Below are 17,216 nucleotides of genomic sequence, written 5' to 3' on the forward strand. Positions count from 1 at the left end.
GGGGGGTTGGGAGAAGGGGGGTAGGGTTATGGACATTGGGGAGGGTATGTGCTTTTGGGTAAATTGGAAGGGGAGATGAACCATGAGAGACTATGGACTCTGAAAAACAATCTGAGGGGTTTGAAGTGGCGGGGGGGTGGGAGGTTGGGGTACCAGGTGGTGGGTATTCTAGAGGGCACAGCTTGCATGGAGCACTGGGTGTGGTGAAAAAATAATGAATACTGTTTTTCTGAAAATAAATAAATTGGAAAAAAAAAAAAAAAAAACAGAGTATAAAAACCTATACACGTCTTAGTTCACTCAACAGTGTTTTAAAAGAAAACTGTTATTCCTCACTCATCAAGTGAACATATTTTTCACAGCAGTCAGGATTAGATGCTAATTCCTACACATTCAAAAAGAGAAAGTCAGGCATATGATCAGACACAGGCTCAATGCAAATTGAGATACCTTAATTCACTTTGCACAGACTGTGCTTGTGGTCCTGGTGAGCCTGAGATTTGCTCCCTTCGCACCACAGGGGCTGAGGAGTCGAGTCCGTGAGAAGAGGCGGGGGGCAAGTAGCAGGAGGCTGAAGACTCAGCCCCACGGCTTATTTTAGGTTCTACCTGAGATTGTGCATGGATGTGGTCAGTGGCCAACGCGGAGTGTCAGCTGCTGGGGGAAGGGCCAGCATGACTGTCCCACGGCTCCCCCATAATCTGAACTTTTAAACTCCCATGGTCCCTGAAAGTCGGCCAGATTACTGGAGAAAGTAATCCGTGCAGTGAATTTATGAGCACAGGGTTTCTCTGAGAATTTTATCCACAATACACCATGAATCTCCACGAGGGGACTATGCTCTGCAGGTCCCAAAGCTGCTCTGAAACAGACTGCTTTTGTTTTATGACACATGCTAAGAAATGAAACGTTTTCTGGATCATTAAAGGATGCGTGAATCGAGCAAATTCAACAAGACCTCAATCACCAAATGCTCACGAGGTACGCAATATTCTGTGTGGACAGAGGATTTGTTACTAAAGAATCATATTAATCAAAGAGAAGGGCAGGAGCAGAAGTTGTTCAGAACCACTCTTTGGCACTCAGTGGGCCAGAGCTGAATTATTTTACCCCAAATACCAGTACTCTGGAAGAAGCCAACTGCCCGCTCCTCTACCTCTTCCCTCTATAAAGAGATTTTCTCCTTTCACACTACGATATCAGGGGAGGGAACTGAAATTTCTGAGGCAAGCAGAGGCCTCCTGTATTCTAATGCAAAGTAAACAATTGTCTAAGGAGGGAAGCTTTTTGTGTTTGGGGTTGGGGGGGGTGGGTGTTAAAGATCTTGATCAGATATGGCAACAGGGCCAGGGGTCTAGACGATGAGGTGCACTCTGTGCGCAGAGAGAAACATTCTAACTGCTCTGATCACATCCCCCACTGATTCCTGGACTAGGTGACTGTAGGGCTCCTGTTCCCACTCTTGCTGGTTGAAAAACTGCAACCTTGTATCACCAATGTGCCCTTTGAGTCCGTCACAAAACTGGCTCAACGAGAATCTGCATTTTCTGGAAGTTCCCCTGTGATTTGATACAAGGAAGTTTAAAAACACAATTCATGGGCCATTGATAGGAGCCTCTGAGAAGAACCTTCTTTAGAGAAGAACAATGTTTCATCCTGAGCAGCTGCATGATCTTTGGCAAGGGAGAGCAGCTAGGATTTGTGCCCAAGTTCACCTGACTCCCAAACCTCCACGCTTCTCCCTGGGAACACACCGTTGCCTGTTAGTGTGAAGTGTCTAAATTCTTGAGCCTTCGCTCTCCCACCTGTGAGATGAGGCTAATCATACTTAACCCTTAGAATTCCACGGTGAAATTTATAAGATAACGCAAAGTGCTTCATCCAATAGTGATTAGTAAAAGGTGGCTCTTGATAATGAGAAAAAGAAAGGTGCTGAGAAAGAAAGGTAATGATGATGCTAATCTTCATCATAAAGAGTGGGAACAGCAGCAGTAGCAAAGTAGCCACATGACTCAGAGGCAATTGTGAGACACTTGTACCAAATGAACCTGGGATCATTGTTAAAGGTAACGGCAAGAAATAAGAAAAATAAAAAATGAAAAACAAGCATGTCCTTTCTAACTGGACTCTTCTACAAAATCTGGTTTCATTTGTGTGAGTTAGGGGGAAAGCTCAGAACTCTCGCCAGACTGCCTCCAGAAGCAAGCCCAGCGCGTGGTGAGGGAGGAGGGTGACAGATCTGGAGTGAGGTCAGGGTCTCTAAGAAGAATCTGCATAGAGACGCACACCCTGCTACCACCTGCCCTGCCGGCAAAGGGGTCCCAGGCATTACTGAGGGGATGCGCAGGGCAGTGAGGTTCCTTCATCACCTTGGTTCTTGTACCAAGTGGCAGAAATCCAGTGTAAAACAGACCAAGCAAAAGGGGCTTTTATTTATTTTTTTTTTAAAGATTTTATTTATTTATTTGAGAGAGAGAGAGACAGTGAGAGAGAGCACGAGCGAGGAGAAGGTCAGAGAGCGAAGCAGACTCCCCATGGAGCTGGGAGCCCGATGCGGGACTCGATCCCGGGACTCCAGGATCACGCCCTGAGCCGAAGGCAGTCGTCCAACCAACTGAGTCACCCAGGCGTCCCGCAAAAGGGGCTTTTATTAAAAGAATATTGATCCAGGACATGGTTTTAGTCTGACAATCTCCCCACCCCAGTAAGCCCGAGACTTCTCCCAGTTTCAGCACTGGAAGTCCCTTGTCCTAAAAAAAAATCCCTCACTTGCAGGCAAACTGGAACAGTTGGTCACTCTAGTTCAACTTTGTATACTGCCCCATTTATTCTGAGTCAGTAGATGAAAAGCATGGCTCCTCCGTATTGTAAATTCTCTATCTTATAAATTATTCCAAACCCTCCCATCTCTCATCTCTCTCTTGATACATCTTTCTCTTTCTGTCTAAGATTATTTTCCCTGAGGAAAACAAATATGGGCATGAATACAGACACCAAACCAACGAGCTGATTGGGGGAAAGCAATGCCATGATTTAGGCACATTGATGCCATGTTTTTATTCGTTTCCCGGTAGCAGCAACCCTCACAGCTTTGAGGGGCAAACACCAGCACCAACCTGAAAACCTTCTAGCATGTGCAGAACAAAAATATCAGGCTAGAACAAATAAGCAATTCTGGTCTGGGAATGCAGTCTGGGATTTGCCCTTTCAAAGGGCAGCGGTCTAACAGCTTGTTAGTTAGCCTTTTTAAAGGCCAGCAACCAGGAAAGTAGACCACGGGGTGTGGGTCACTCCACAGAAAACAAGCCATGCTCCTGTGGCTATTTGCAATGCAATAAGAAGCCTCTGGTCCAGGAGTAAACCCAGTGACTCTCGGTCTGAGGCACCAGGACGGAATTTCAAAATATTGTTGTAACTCTGGAAATGCATGACCTGGGAATGGTTTTTTAGACCTCTATTCCAAGGAAATAGACCAAACTACCAAGAAAAGGCATTTATATACAAAAATGTTCGTTTTCAGCGTGATCCAGAAATTTTTAATCCACAGCAGAATGATTGCATAAACAATAGCTGTATCATTGCTATGACAAGAGTAAAAGTAACATCGGTACGTTGCATGCCTAGTAAGTAGCCCACCTCGTGTGATTCTTACAAAACTCCTTAGGGTAAGTGCTATGTTCCACCCTCATTTTATTCATTCAGAGGCTTAAAGGGATCAAAATGAATGGCCCAAAGTCACACTATTCCTGAGTTGCAGACAGAGGATACATATCAAGGTCTTTTGGATTCCCGTGTCAAAATTGATCTGCTCTGAAATACATATATATATACTTTTTTTTCATTTATTTATTTTCAGCATAACAGTATCATTATTTTTTCACCACACCCAGTGCTCCATGCAATCCGTGCCCTCTATAATACCCACCACCTGGTACCCCAACCTCCCACCCCCCCGCCACTTCAAATCCCTCAGATGTTTTTCAGAGTCCATAGTCTCTCATGATTCACCTCCCCTTCCAATTTACCCCAACTCCCTTCTCCTCTCTAACACCCCTTGTCCTCCATGCTATTTGTTATGCTCCACAAATAAGTGAAACCATATGATAATTGACTCTCTCTGCTTGACTTATTTCACTTAGCATAATCTCTTCCAGTCCCATCCATGTTGCTACAAAAGTTGGGTATTCGTCCTTTCTGATGGAGGCATAATACTCCATAGTGTATATGGACCACATCTTCCTTATCCATTCATCCGTTGAAGGGCATCTTGGTTCTTTCCACAGTTTGGCGACCGTGGACATTGCTGCTATAAACATTGGGGTACAGATGGCCCTTCTTTTCACTACATCTGTATCTTTGGGGTAAATACCCAGGAGTGCAATGGCAGGGTCATAGGGAAGTTCTATTTTTAACTTCTTGAGGAATCTCCACACTGTTCTCCAGAGAGGCTGCACCAACTTGCATTCCCACCAACAGTGGAAGAGGGTTCCCCTTTCTCCACATCCTCTCCAACACATGTTGTTTCCTGTCTTGCTAATTTTGGCCGTTCTAACTGGTGTAAGGTGATATCTCAATGTAGTTTTAATTTGAATCTCCCTGATGGCTAGTGATGATGAACATTTTTTTTTAAAAATATGAATATGGGGCACCTGGATGGCTAGGTGGGTTAAGCCTCTGCCTTCAGCTCCTGTCACAATCTCAGGGTCGTCGGATTGAGCCCCGTGTCTGGCTCTCTGCTCAGTGGGGAGCCTGCTTCCCTTCCTCTGTCTCTGCCTGCCTCTCTGCCTACTTGTGATCTCTCTCCCTCTGTCAAATAAATAAATAAAATCTTTAAAAAATGATATGAATATGATGTAAACTGACTATTCTTCATCCTTTTCAGTAAGAGTAGCATATGTTCTTCTAGCCCAAACTCTGTCTATATTTTAGTAGGATGTTTTTGTCCCTGGAGAAAATTATTTATTCTGTTAAGCATAGTATTTAAGTAACAACAATGACTAAAAGCCACATATCCTAATATTAAATATCTTAGTTAAATTAATCTACAATAGCTATCTACAATGATTAATTAATTTTTACACTTTCTAAGTCCTCCAGCCAGCATGGAATGTGCCTCTAGGTTTTATTTTACTCTCCATTTATTCTCTGTTTAGAAGATATATTATCTTTAAATAAGAAGGCAAATGTTATTTGAGCAAAGGCTAGGGACACATTCTGTGCCCTTAATACAAATAATTTTAAGCAATTTGACAGATAGAGTACCATTACATCATTTCAGATACTAATGGGCATAATAATTCTTCAACTTCCTCTTGAAAGAGGGCTCTAAAATGAGACAACTGAGTGAAAAGAAAATGTCAGGTTATTTATGGATTCCATTGCTATTTTATGACACATGGATGGATGGTGGGCCCTTTGTGGAACCATGTGTCTAGTTTGCCCTTGCCGGATAGGGGTACTGGCTCCTTTTTAGCTGAACAGCAACTTCTTCCATTCTTATGTAAACCCTATCCAGATTTCTTTTGGAAACCACCCTTCCTTGATCTTATGCCCATGGCTCAGAGGCTGACTTACCTCGAGCCTAATGCGCAGCCTTAGAATAAAAACCAACATAATCAGAGCCTCCTATCCTCTGACCACCCATAAACTGGGATGGACACCTGACAGCAGGCCACCCAGAACCAACAAGACTCAGTTCTGGGACCTGTGTTAGAACATCCCGGAAAGAGAAGATACGCCTACTCAGAGTTTGTCAAATTCATAGGAAAATAAGTTTCAAGCAGCTACAGTGCTTTGCCTCAGGAAGCTTTACTGTCTATGTAATTCCTTCTATGGCATGTGTCTAACAAGAGAAATCTTGGTCACAGCAGAAAGACTCTCTTACTAACTTAATAATCCAATGCAGGGACCATGAAAGTTAAAGTAAGGTGGTAAAAAAAAAAAAAAAAGTAAGGTAGTACTCTGGGGGGAACCTTCCCTTTAACCAATATAAATTATCAATTTATCAGCAAATATTCAAACCAAATGGAGATTTTCCTCTTCATCATTCTCCTGTCATATAAAAACCCTAGTGAATTAACAAAGCAAGCATCAAAATCCATTTTTATCTTCACTAGATTGTATTTATAGATCTGAAAAGTCATTTTGCATAGAGGTTTTCAAGTGTTTGCATTGAACTGCAAACTTAACTGAAAGTGTTTTAAAAAAAAAAAAAAAGGCTAGACTGGAGAGGTAAAAGGGCATTAGAGGTCATCTTACCCCCCTGGGAAATTTCCCAGGCTTCGCAGTTAGTTGATGCTAAGAATATGGTCTCTGCATCTTCAAGTCAGAGTTCTTTCCATAGCATTAGAAAATATTTTATCCAGCCATTGAAGCAACTAGCTTCAGTGAAACATAAAGATAACACCTACAAAAAGAAAATACATTGTGGAATGTGTGTTCATTTTTGTAGAAAGCACAGTTTTATCATGCATTGGATGCTTCCTTGAATCAAAATATGTTTCCTGTACTTGTGACATACTTCATACATATGTCCTCTGAGAACCAGGAGTCCTATTTTGGATCACGGCTCAAATTTCGCTCCTTTCTCTGACTCCTGACAATAATCTCTTGTATTATGTACTGTCTTATGTCGTATCTATTTGTGAATGGGCATGTATGTCTCCCTAATACAATGCAAGTTATTTATTTGCTCTAGAGAATTCTGTCTCCAGTGAGTAACATAACCCAGTGTGTTGAACATAGTAAGCACTGTATATTTATTAGCTATTAACAATAATATGATGATTACTATATGCTAAGAATTATTCTACACAATATACATACACATAGTCATTGCATTTAATCCTCACTTATAGGTACTGTTAGTAACATCTCCCTTTTATATGCAAGAAAAATGACACACATTATATAGAGAGCTAGCTAGTAAAAGAGGAGACTGGGATTTAAGCCCAAAAGATCTGGTTCCACTGTCTGTGATTTTTCCACAATAATATAATGTCTCAATGCATACTTTTCAGTGTATTATGTGATATGCAGTTTGAAATTATAAAATGTAGTATGTATAATACAGACAATGAATTCAATGCAAATGGAAACTGACACATGTAGGAAATCTCTTACGTATTTTCTAAGAAGTTTGGATGTTTCATTAGTATGTGTTTATACATACTAGTTAGCAATCATTGTTTGTCAGACAAATGTTAGACAAATGAAACCTACAAAAGCCAGGTAAATTGAAGAATGGCAAAAAGTCATTTAAAATCCTGCCTGAAAAATGAGTGTTATATGATCAAAATTTCAAAATACTCTATTTTTGTAGTTGTGGTACATTATTTGTATAGGAAAATGAGATCACAAAGTATTAGACGAAGGTCAGAGAAACACAAGTCCCAGGGCTAATTCCTTGTATCATGCAGATTTAGAAAAAGTTCCTCATTTCTTTGCACTTTAAATATTTAATCTTCTCCTTAAAAAATATCTCATTGGTCTAGCATAAATCTGTGTTGAATTGTTACATTAAAAGCATGTCAACACAATATTAAGTGTTCATATCATTTCTTCTAGATTTCATTCACCGAGTTTTTTCTAGATAAAATTTTCTGATTAAAATGAAGCTGATTAAAAATAAATTAAAAGTAAACATGCACAGATTGTTTTCTGTTATTATCTTGATTCAGAGGTACAGAAATAGGAATGCTTTATTCTGATCAACCTCATGCTGGCCAGACTGGTGGAACCTTGATAATGACACATAGCCACTGGGAGTCGTTGGCCCACTGAACGCAGACACGAGGACCACCAGCAGTTATTTGAATCAGATAACTCCTTTGCAACTTTCAAATGTGGACCTGCATGATTGTAACCAAATAACTGACATCCTCGTGTAGAAATAGCAGTCGGTGATTTCAACAATTGGTATAAAGTCTCCACGGACTTTCGGAGTTAGAGCAAGGATTTAACTTGAAAGTTACACGAGAAAAAAATTAAAGCTTTGCGTACAGCCTTGCCCTTATACACCACACACAGACACACTCTCCCACGGCTTACAGTTTAAAAATCTGTACTCTCTTCTGTGACACTGATAACTGCAGGCCTCTCAATATTACAAAAGACTGTACAGTGGAAACAATATATTCTGTGTCAAAAATAATTGCTCTTTGGCTGGTCACTGGGAGTTAGAAACTTGCCTGTTTTACAGCAAGTTGCATTTATCTCTGAATGATGACTATAAGCACTGGAGAGTCCATCTGACCCAAAGAAACTTGTTTCTGGAAGTGTACAAGTTTATCAAATTATAGCAAATCAGCGTGAATGCATACACTTCAGATCATCTTCCCCCCAGGGCTGTTTTGTTCCTTGCCGCCCCCTCCAAAAAATTTCCCATTCATTCACTGACATGAATGTAGCACATATTTTTGGAGGTTCTGGATACTGTTACTGATACCCTATCCCCTGTGACATATCTTAACACCACCATTTTTTAAAACAGTCAAAGCTATTGGCAGGAGATCAGAGATATTTAGAATCATAAGGGGATTTCTTAGTTATGAAGTTCAACCTCTCTGTGCTTGTACTTGGTCTTAACAGAGTCTATGTAATAACGCTTTAAAAACAAGAGTAACAGGTTCTTGAGAGGTGAAAGTACAGTCTCAAGAATTCATAATCTTCCCCCTTCTTCTCTGAAGCTAAATGATATTCAGCACTAGGACGGAGTAGATGAATGTCCTCTCGGCAGAGCAATTAGGATGACAAATACCCTCCTCCTCACTGATGACACGGTGTCTTCAAGTTGCAACAGTTCCTGTGTCCTAATTACTGCCAAGAAGAGGTCAATATCCACTCTTCCAAGATTAATATTGTGGTTTTCGGCAGACATTCTTCACAACCCAAACAAGCATTCTCAATTGCCTCATCCAGCCAGTGAATTGGTTCTCTCACAGAGGGGACCCAGTCTACTGGGTGGCCTGGCCCAGAGGAAAAGGAAGGGGTTCCTATAGCAGTGACACAAAGCAGACACAGGCAGTGGTTGGGTTCTCCAGTGTCTAACAACTGGGTCTCCAGAAGGAAGTGGGGAGGGTGTTGGAAGGGAGGGACTATTTTGTGGCGTTTGCCAATTTCCATGCTGTAACTACATTCACCTGCCTATTTCAGGCTACCAACATAGCAACAGTGGATCTGCAGAACAATTAGCTCTTGAGGCTGGCTGAACATATATAAAAAAAACCCATAAATAGATGAAAAATGGCCAATTGTGGTAAGTGCTACAAAGGAAGGATTGTTAGAATGTTAGTGCAAGGAAGTACAACAGGAGCATTTTTCCTTGACCACAAAGTCTGTGGAAGAGTAGCAGATGCTGGGTTCTTTCCCACCCCTCTCCCCCAACCCAAACACACACCATATCCCATGGGCATTCACCATTTCATTATACGTTAATTGCATTCTACTGCAAACACCTGTGACTTTCCATCTAAGGGGGTTCTCTCAGCCCGCATGTGGGGCAGACATGGAGTGCCAGGGAGCTAATGCTCCCGAGAGCAGCCTTCAGACAATGACAGATGATAGCAGTAGGATAAACATCCTAGTCCGTTGCCCCCAGGTGGGACAACCCTACAATGTGTTCCACACAATCCCCCAGAAAGCTCCAGAAGCCTTGAGCCTCAGGTGCCCACTGGGGTCACCTGCTCAGTAATGCTCTGTCCATTTGTGATATGCTTCATATCCTTTCCAACCAGTTCTTCCTAGAATCTCCTCCCAAAGATACTACCTGCACTCTCCAAATCCTTGTCTCTGAGTCTGCTCTATGGGCAGTAAGCCAAAGACAGTAATCTTTTCTAAAGAAATAGAGAACAATATAGAAAGAGAGTAAGAGATAAGTAATAGAATAGGGAGGGAAGGAAACAGAGGAAACAGTATGGAAGAATTCACACACACATACCTTCCTATAACACAACATACACCTTCCTAAAATTTACCATGCTATGCAAGAGAGCACAATAAAAATTGCAGGACTTATGGGGAAATGGAGTTAAGACAAAGTCCTCAAAAACTTCATGAGAGGAATCCAAAGCTGATAGGAACCTGAGAAAAGCATAGTTTTATTCATGATAATGGTTAAAAATACATAAACCACTTGTGAAAATGGCCGCGAGAAAGACTGCAGCTCATGACTTACTGGAATCTGTGGGAGTTTATCAGAATTTACAGTCTTGCAGATCTAAATCTTTGAGCATGTGTTTCTGCCTCTAAGATATATATCTTTTGAGGTTTGCATTTGTAATAGACATCCAGTTCTTCAAAATTGATGATTTAATCCAATGAATACCTTCCTCAATTAACTTCTGTATCTCCACTGGAAATTCCTCTTGGGGCTTTCTCATCTGCACTCCTAACTTAGCCTCACCCAACAACTGAAGGCTTTGGAAATTGTAGCAATGTTTGAACCCACCATACCAGTCCCAACTAGCACTAAAAGGAGCCAATTCTGCAGGATTATGTGATTTCATTTAAGGTCTTCGTATATAGACAGTGCTTTCTCTTTGATTGTGAGAAAGGTTGTTCCTGATTTTTTTCTTCTCTCTTTGGTCTTCAATCCATATGCTTAACAGTCTTTCCATTTCTTTTATCTCTTTAGGCCATGTTCTTATTGACTTCACAGGACTTGAGGTCATAGACCTTTCCTTTATTTTCATGGCATTATCTCTGATGGTCCCCAAAGTAGCTTCCTTTATGCCTGTTGCTCAAGAGATATCACATATTCCCATTTTTCTCAATACTTAAAGCTTTCCTTTGGCATACATTGCTTAGTAATTCTGACCCAGGACACTAACCCATGTTTGGGACATTGAGTGTTTTGATTTTAACGTAGAGAAGTTCACCAATATGAAAGAAGTGCAAAACACAACATTGCAGGATATCATATGCAGTAAGCCAAGGTAGCCCATAGATGTTTGAGGGCTTTGTGTGTGTGTGTGTGATTTTTGTATCCATCAGCTCAGTATAGTTTTCTGCATTCATGTAGTGTCTCTCACAAATGAAATTGCACATAAGTAAATGCAAAGTTCACGTCATGCTCAAATTGTTCCCTAATATATCAATCATGTTGGAACAAATTCACATTTTCAAAACAAGCGTTATAGCAGTGTGTGTGTGTGTGTGTGTGTGTGTGTGTGTGTGTGCGCACACATGCATGTGCCCTTGCATAATAGAAAATGAAGTGCTAATTACAGATCTAGGTCAAGGAAATAAAGAAAACGATATGCCCCTTGATTTCTCTGCTAAAATAATCTGTTCTCTTTCAATTTATTTATGTTAAGGAATTGTTTCTTGTTTGAAAAGAGGACAAAAGTGATATGCTTCTCATCTCCAGTATTTTGAAATTATAAAGAGAGCATACAGATATATACTAAAGGCAATCAGAATGTCAATATTTCTGGTAAAGTTGAACACTGTATCATTTGTCCAACATGGAAGCCAATGTATGAATACTGTCTTAGGACAAGTTCCCTGGAAGCAGATCAAGAAACATGGATTCATGTTCAAGTGACTTATTAAGGGAGTCCTGTCCAGAAGAGACACAAAAGGAAGGGAAGAAAGCAGAAAAGGGGTGGGGGAGAAACTGAGTAAAGATGTGGTTTTAGGTTGGTCTAACTTTAGCCTAATCCCCCAGGAACTCTGGAGCGCACACTGCACCATGGACTCTGTCTCAATGTGATGCTAAGTTGCTGGAGATTTGAATCTACAAAGGTCAACTGTTGGCCATGGGCAGAGGGAGAGGACAAAACTCCAGCACGTCTCTAGGAAAGGCTGCCCAGTCACCCAAGAGCAGCCGCCCACAGAAAGCTATAGGGATGAGCCCTTAGCAGCAGCTATTACAGCAGCTGATGGACGGTTGCATCGAGCAGATAAAGGGCATCCTAGAAAATCTGAGTAGTGTACTAGCAGGATCTGCTACAAAAGAAAAGCATTATTTTTGAGGGCTATGTGTCAGAATCCAATACACCATCTTATTCAAACTTCCCAATTATCTTGAATGATAGACAATGTTCTCACCATTTTGCAAATAAATGTGAGGCTCTTAATGTTTGAGCAATTCATTCACTGCCACACATTAGTTAATGTGAGAAACTATTACACAATCTTTTTAACCCACAAACTCACTGTTTTCTCCACTCCATGTTATATTACATGTTTGTTTTGTTTTGTTTTGAGGTTTTTTTATTTGCTAGGTTTGGTGTTAACCATAGAAATCTGTCTTTAAATGAAAGCTTACACAGAAACCCACAACATAAAACATGAAGTAGAAGTTACTCCTGTTAGAAATGCAAATCAAAACTACCATGAGATATCATCTCCTACCTGACAGAATGCCTAAAATCAAAAACACTAGAAACAAAAGTGCTGGTAAGGATATGGTGAAAACAAAAGATTCGTGCACTGTGGGTGGGAATGCAAATTGATGGAGCCAATGGGGAAAATGGTATGGAAGTTGCCCCAAAAGGTTAAAAGTAGAACTCCCCTATAATCCAGGAATCATACTACTGGGTATTTACCAAAAAATTATAAAAACACTAATTCAAAGGGAAACAAACTCTCCTATGTTTATTGCAGCATTATTTACAATAGCCAATCTATAGAAGCAGCCCAAGTGTCCACTAATACATGAATGGATAAAGATGTGGGATATTTACATATATGAATATTATTCATCCATAAAAAATGAAATCTTACCATTTGCAACAATATGGATGGAACTAGAAAATATAATGCTAAGCAAAATAAGTCAGAGAGACAAATACAATATTATTTCACTCATGTGAAATTAAAGAAAACAAATAAGCAAAGGAAAAAAAAAAGACAGAGACAAACCAAGAAACAGACTCTTAACTGTAGAGAACAAACTAATGATTACTAGACAGGAGGTGGGTGGGGGAATGGAGGAAATAAGGGATGGGGATTCAAGAGTACACTTACCATGATGAAAAAAATAAAACAATTTTATTTTCAAGATTTTTAAAAAGAGGTTAAAAAATTAAATAAATAGGTTACTCTTCCTCTGTCCCCATCCCAACCTGCCCATGTGGCACAAGTATTGAGATAGGATCTTCCACGGGTTTCCTGTGTTTCTCTCATCTTCTGAGCAAAACCACTGACATGTTTCATTCTAGACTATCTTTGCAAAGATATTTGTATAGCAAACATCCTGGGAAGATAAAGATAATGTCTCTCTCTCTCTCTAGAGCAGAAGGCAGATTTGTCTCCTCTGGAGCAAAGGTTGGGCAGGTTTGCTAGCACCACCCTTGGTAAGATTGGACATTTCCCTAATATCAGCTGAGACACAGACCCACTGTGTTTGTAGCTTTCAACTCTGCACTGTCCCATAGCATTTAGGGACAAGGGAAACCAGAGTGAACATAAAGATCATGTTGTCTCTGTGTGCTGTGCGTAATAAAGTCCTTTGTCTCTGACCCAGAAGTCTTGTGTCTTCTGCCAGCATCCATGAAACTGTGACAAACTAAGTTACTAATTTACATGGAGGGTAAAATCTCAGACACTTCCCAGTTCCTAGCATACCATCTACTCAGATAGGTGATACTGAAATAACACTCATCAACCAGTGCTGCTCAGTAATGAAGTTTCTGGATTTCGCCAAATAATACAGTTAGAAATCGGTGCTCATTATCCGCTCAGATATTCCAAACCAGACTGGCAGCCAAGAGAAACCTGAGGAAGGACCCAAGCCTTTGACAGTCAGATAAACACTCAGGCATGCCAACAGCCCACTGATGTGATGTTTCAAAATGAAACAATTTGGAACAAAGCTGGCAGACAGAATGGCCCTCTTAAAAGCTGTGAAGGGTATCTGGCCATTTAGGATACTTACTGGAGGAGGCAGTGAGAGTTTGGGTTTAACTGGATCTCCTAGTGTTTCTTCTCTGTGTGAGTTCCCTTTATAAAATCACTGCACAGTGTGATTTTGAGAATTAGAAGAAACGCGGATACTCTAGGGCCTGTTACAAATATCAAGACAGGGAAGTCTTCAATAGGAACCGCAATACTCAAAAAAGCTATGGAAAGTTTCAGTGAATGAATATATGGAGCATGTATTATACTATATAAATATTCATTGCATTCAATATTTAAAGCAGCATATCAATTGGATTCAATGTCTAGTACTATTATCTATGCCTATAGCTCTGCACAGAAGCTTCTGTTGCTTACTAAGAATTTTAAGATGTCAGGTGTATGACTGTCTTCCTATTCGGTTTGTGAAACCTGTGGCAAATGAAAGCGATATTCATATGAATACAAATATTTACATAAATATATATGTAATATTGATACAAATATATGTAAAAGTATAAGTTGATATGTCAACATAAATTAGCAATTAATAATTGTTAATACTATAATAATATTGAATAATAAATATAATTCACTATAGTTGGTATAGTGAATATTCACTATAGTTGGTATAAATAATAATTACACTTACAGATCATTGTCCATATGCCTAGTGCTTTGCTAAGATTGTTACTACGTTTTCTACTCTACTGCAACCACAACCACCGAGAAAGCTACTATTAATTCAAATGCTTACAAATAAAGAAAGTGCACCTGAGAGGTATCAATTATATAATCTGGTCAAGGTCACAGAGCTGGCAGATGGTAGAGTTAGTACTGAAATTCGGTCCTCTTTAATTCCAAGTCTATGATTTTAAACACTTCCTCACAGCATTTGGCACAATAGCACATGACAAAAAAACTGTTGGTAAGACAATCGATGCTAATATAAATACTAAGAATATAAGCATGGAAGCATATATGGGACAAAGCTTCTTCAGGTTACTTCTTTCTTAACTCCAGGTGGCCCATCTTTAAAAGATAAGAATGGATTTTATAATCTGTAAAGCTCATTTCTGGCTTTAATCTTCTGAGATTCATGCCATTTGCTTCTCCCCTATATCGATTTGAGCTTATACGTCTTCATTCCTTCAGCACCTCGTGCTTATTCATTGCCTCCCTTAAATGGTCTTCATCAAATTCATCCAAACCCCCTTCGCTTATTGGCAGGCCTCTGTTCCCATGTCCTTCATCTGCTCTAGCCCCAGATGATGAAAATAAAGTGCCCCTTTATAATTTTTCCAAAGGAACTTTCTTTTTCTTACACTTTGAAAGGAGAACTTCTTTTGGAACTGCTTTGGTGGACAGTGTGGAGTATTTCTGAACAGATGTGGCATTGTCTTCAAGGAAAGGGTCGGCTTTGTTTATTTGGAGACCACTCTGACCCTGATCACAAGGGGTTACCTGCTAAGTATACTATGGATGTTATTTCTAACGCATGGAGAGTCGGCATGGTGACCCAGAAACATGAGGGAACCCCAGGGGAGTGGCTGTGAACAACCTTCTCTTTTGTGATTTTCATTTTTCATTATGTTTGACATTTTTGAAGCTGAGCTTTTTAAGAAATACCAGTTTTAGAAGAACAGACTGGGGATACATTTCAAGGAAATGTAGAACAGTCACAAAAGAAAACAAGTGCAGTAGAAAATACACCCATTTGAGTTGGGCAACGCTGTGCATGCAGCATCTTTTATTTCTTGTTAGCCAAACATAACGTCCGTGCCTTGTTCTTAGAACCTTAAGAAATAAACAGATCGCCAAATTGCATCCTTTTGTTTGTGGTAAAGAACCCAAGATGTTAACTGTCAGCCTAGTGTTTGAAGTTTCCAACTACAGAATATATCTGTGCACAGCTGACAAATTTCAAAGCACCTCTCACTTTAGGTATTAAGATGGAATCCCTGCTCTCTATATTAGTACAGCTAAAATTTATTGATCTGGCAATTTAGTTGTGATATTGTTTCCATTCTTCCTTCGATAGGGATGTTCTAAATCTTGACAAATAGGAAAATGGTTATTTACCTTTTGAAAACATTTTTCTATCCTAGCCACCTCTTTTTACCGGGAGACTGTTATAAATAATGAAAGGTTAAAGCTACCTGTCCATCCAGAACATAGAAAATCTAGAGATGATTACATCCATTCTTTTGTAAATTCATTCAGTGACCACTTACTGAGTGGTACCTGACTCCTGGCATATTGGTAGGGGTTGGAGAGAAGAGTAAGACAGATGAGCCATCATCTCTGTATGTAAGTCAGAGCTTCCCAACTGTCGCGCAGCAATTGACATGTGTGCCGTGAGTTACTGATCATCTCAGCCTTCACAGTGGCAGGAATGACCAGAAGTTGTTAGGCTTCGTAGAGGGTAACTTTCCTCCATAAGGAAGCTTTTCTAGGGCGTCTGGGGAGGCTGGCTTTAGCTCTGAGATTTCCGGTGGTTCTCTCCCCTCGAGCCTGCTAAGTTGGCAAATCAATCAGCCCTGCCCAAGGTGGCATGCTACATGTGGCCAGTGAGTTCCACTACCACTTGGGCAATGATGTCAGCAGTCAGATACAACTGTGTTGTTGGGCATCTGGAAACTGTGTATGAAGAGGCACTGAAGGAACTATGGTTGGTCCAAGGTATCCAAAGAACATGGTAGGTAGACCGAAGTATGGTTTGTGGATGATGAAGAAAAGGTGAGCAAGCCAGACAGGAGCAGCTCCAGACAGCAGGCTGAAAGCTATCCTACATTTCTGCTACTTCTGTCCATTTGCAGCCCACGTGTTTTGTTGTTGTTCCTGTTGTTCAGCATACAAGCTAACTACCAGATGACAGTTTTCATAGGAGAAATACAGTCACAGATTACAGTCTTGTCATGGCTTTGAAATATTTGACATACGAGAGTTTAATTAAATTCTAAACCCATTCCCATTATCACAACTTGTTTCAACATTACATTTAGTTATGAAAGATAAAGAGCTGTTCAATTTTTTTAAAAGATTTTATTTATTTATTTGACAGACAGAGATCACAGTAGGCAGAGAGAGAGAGAAGGAGGCTCCCCACTGAGCAGAGAGCCCGATGTGGGGCTCGATCCCAGGACCCTGAGATCATGACCTGAGCGGAAGGCAGAGGCTTTAACCCACTGAGCCACCCAGGTGCCCCCCAATTTCTTAAATATAATGTCAACTGTGATAAATTTTAGGTAATTGTTTTCTTTAAAAAACTTAATATATTATCACTTATAAGAGCAAAATTCTTCACCCTAATAACAACTGCCAAGAGTTTGAAGAAATAGAGTAACTATTGAAGGACAAATGTGAAGTTAAAA

This window comes from Neovison vison, chromosome 7 (genome assembly GCF_020171115.1).
Source record: "Neovison vison isolate M4711 chromosome 7, ASM_NN_V1, whole genome shotgun sequence".
Classification (NCBI taxonomy): domain Eukaryota; kingdom Metazoa; phylum Chordata; class Mammalia; order Carnivora; family Mustelidae; genus Neogale; species Neogale vison.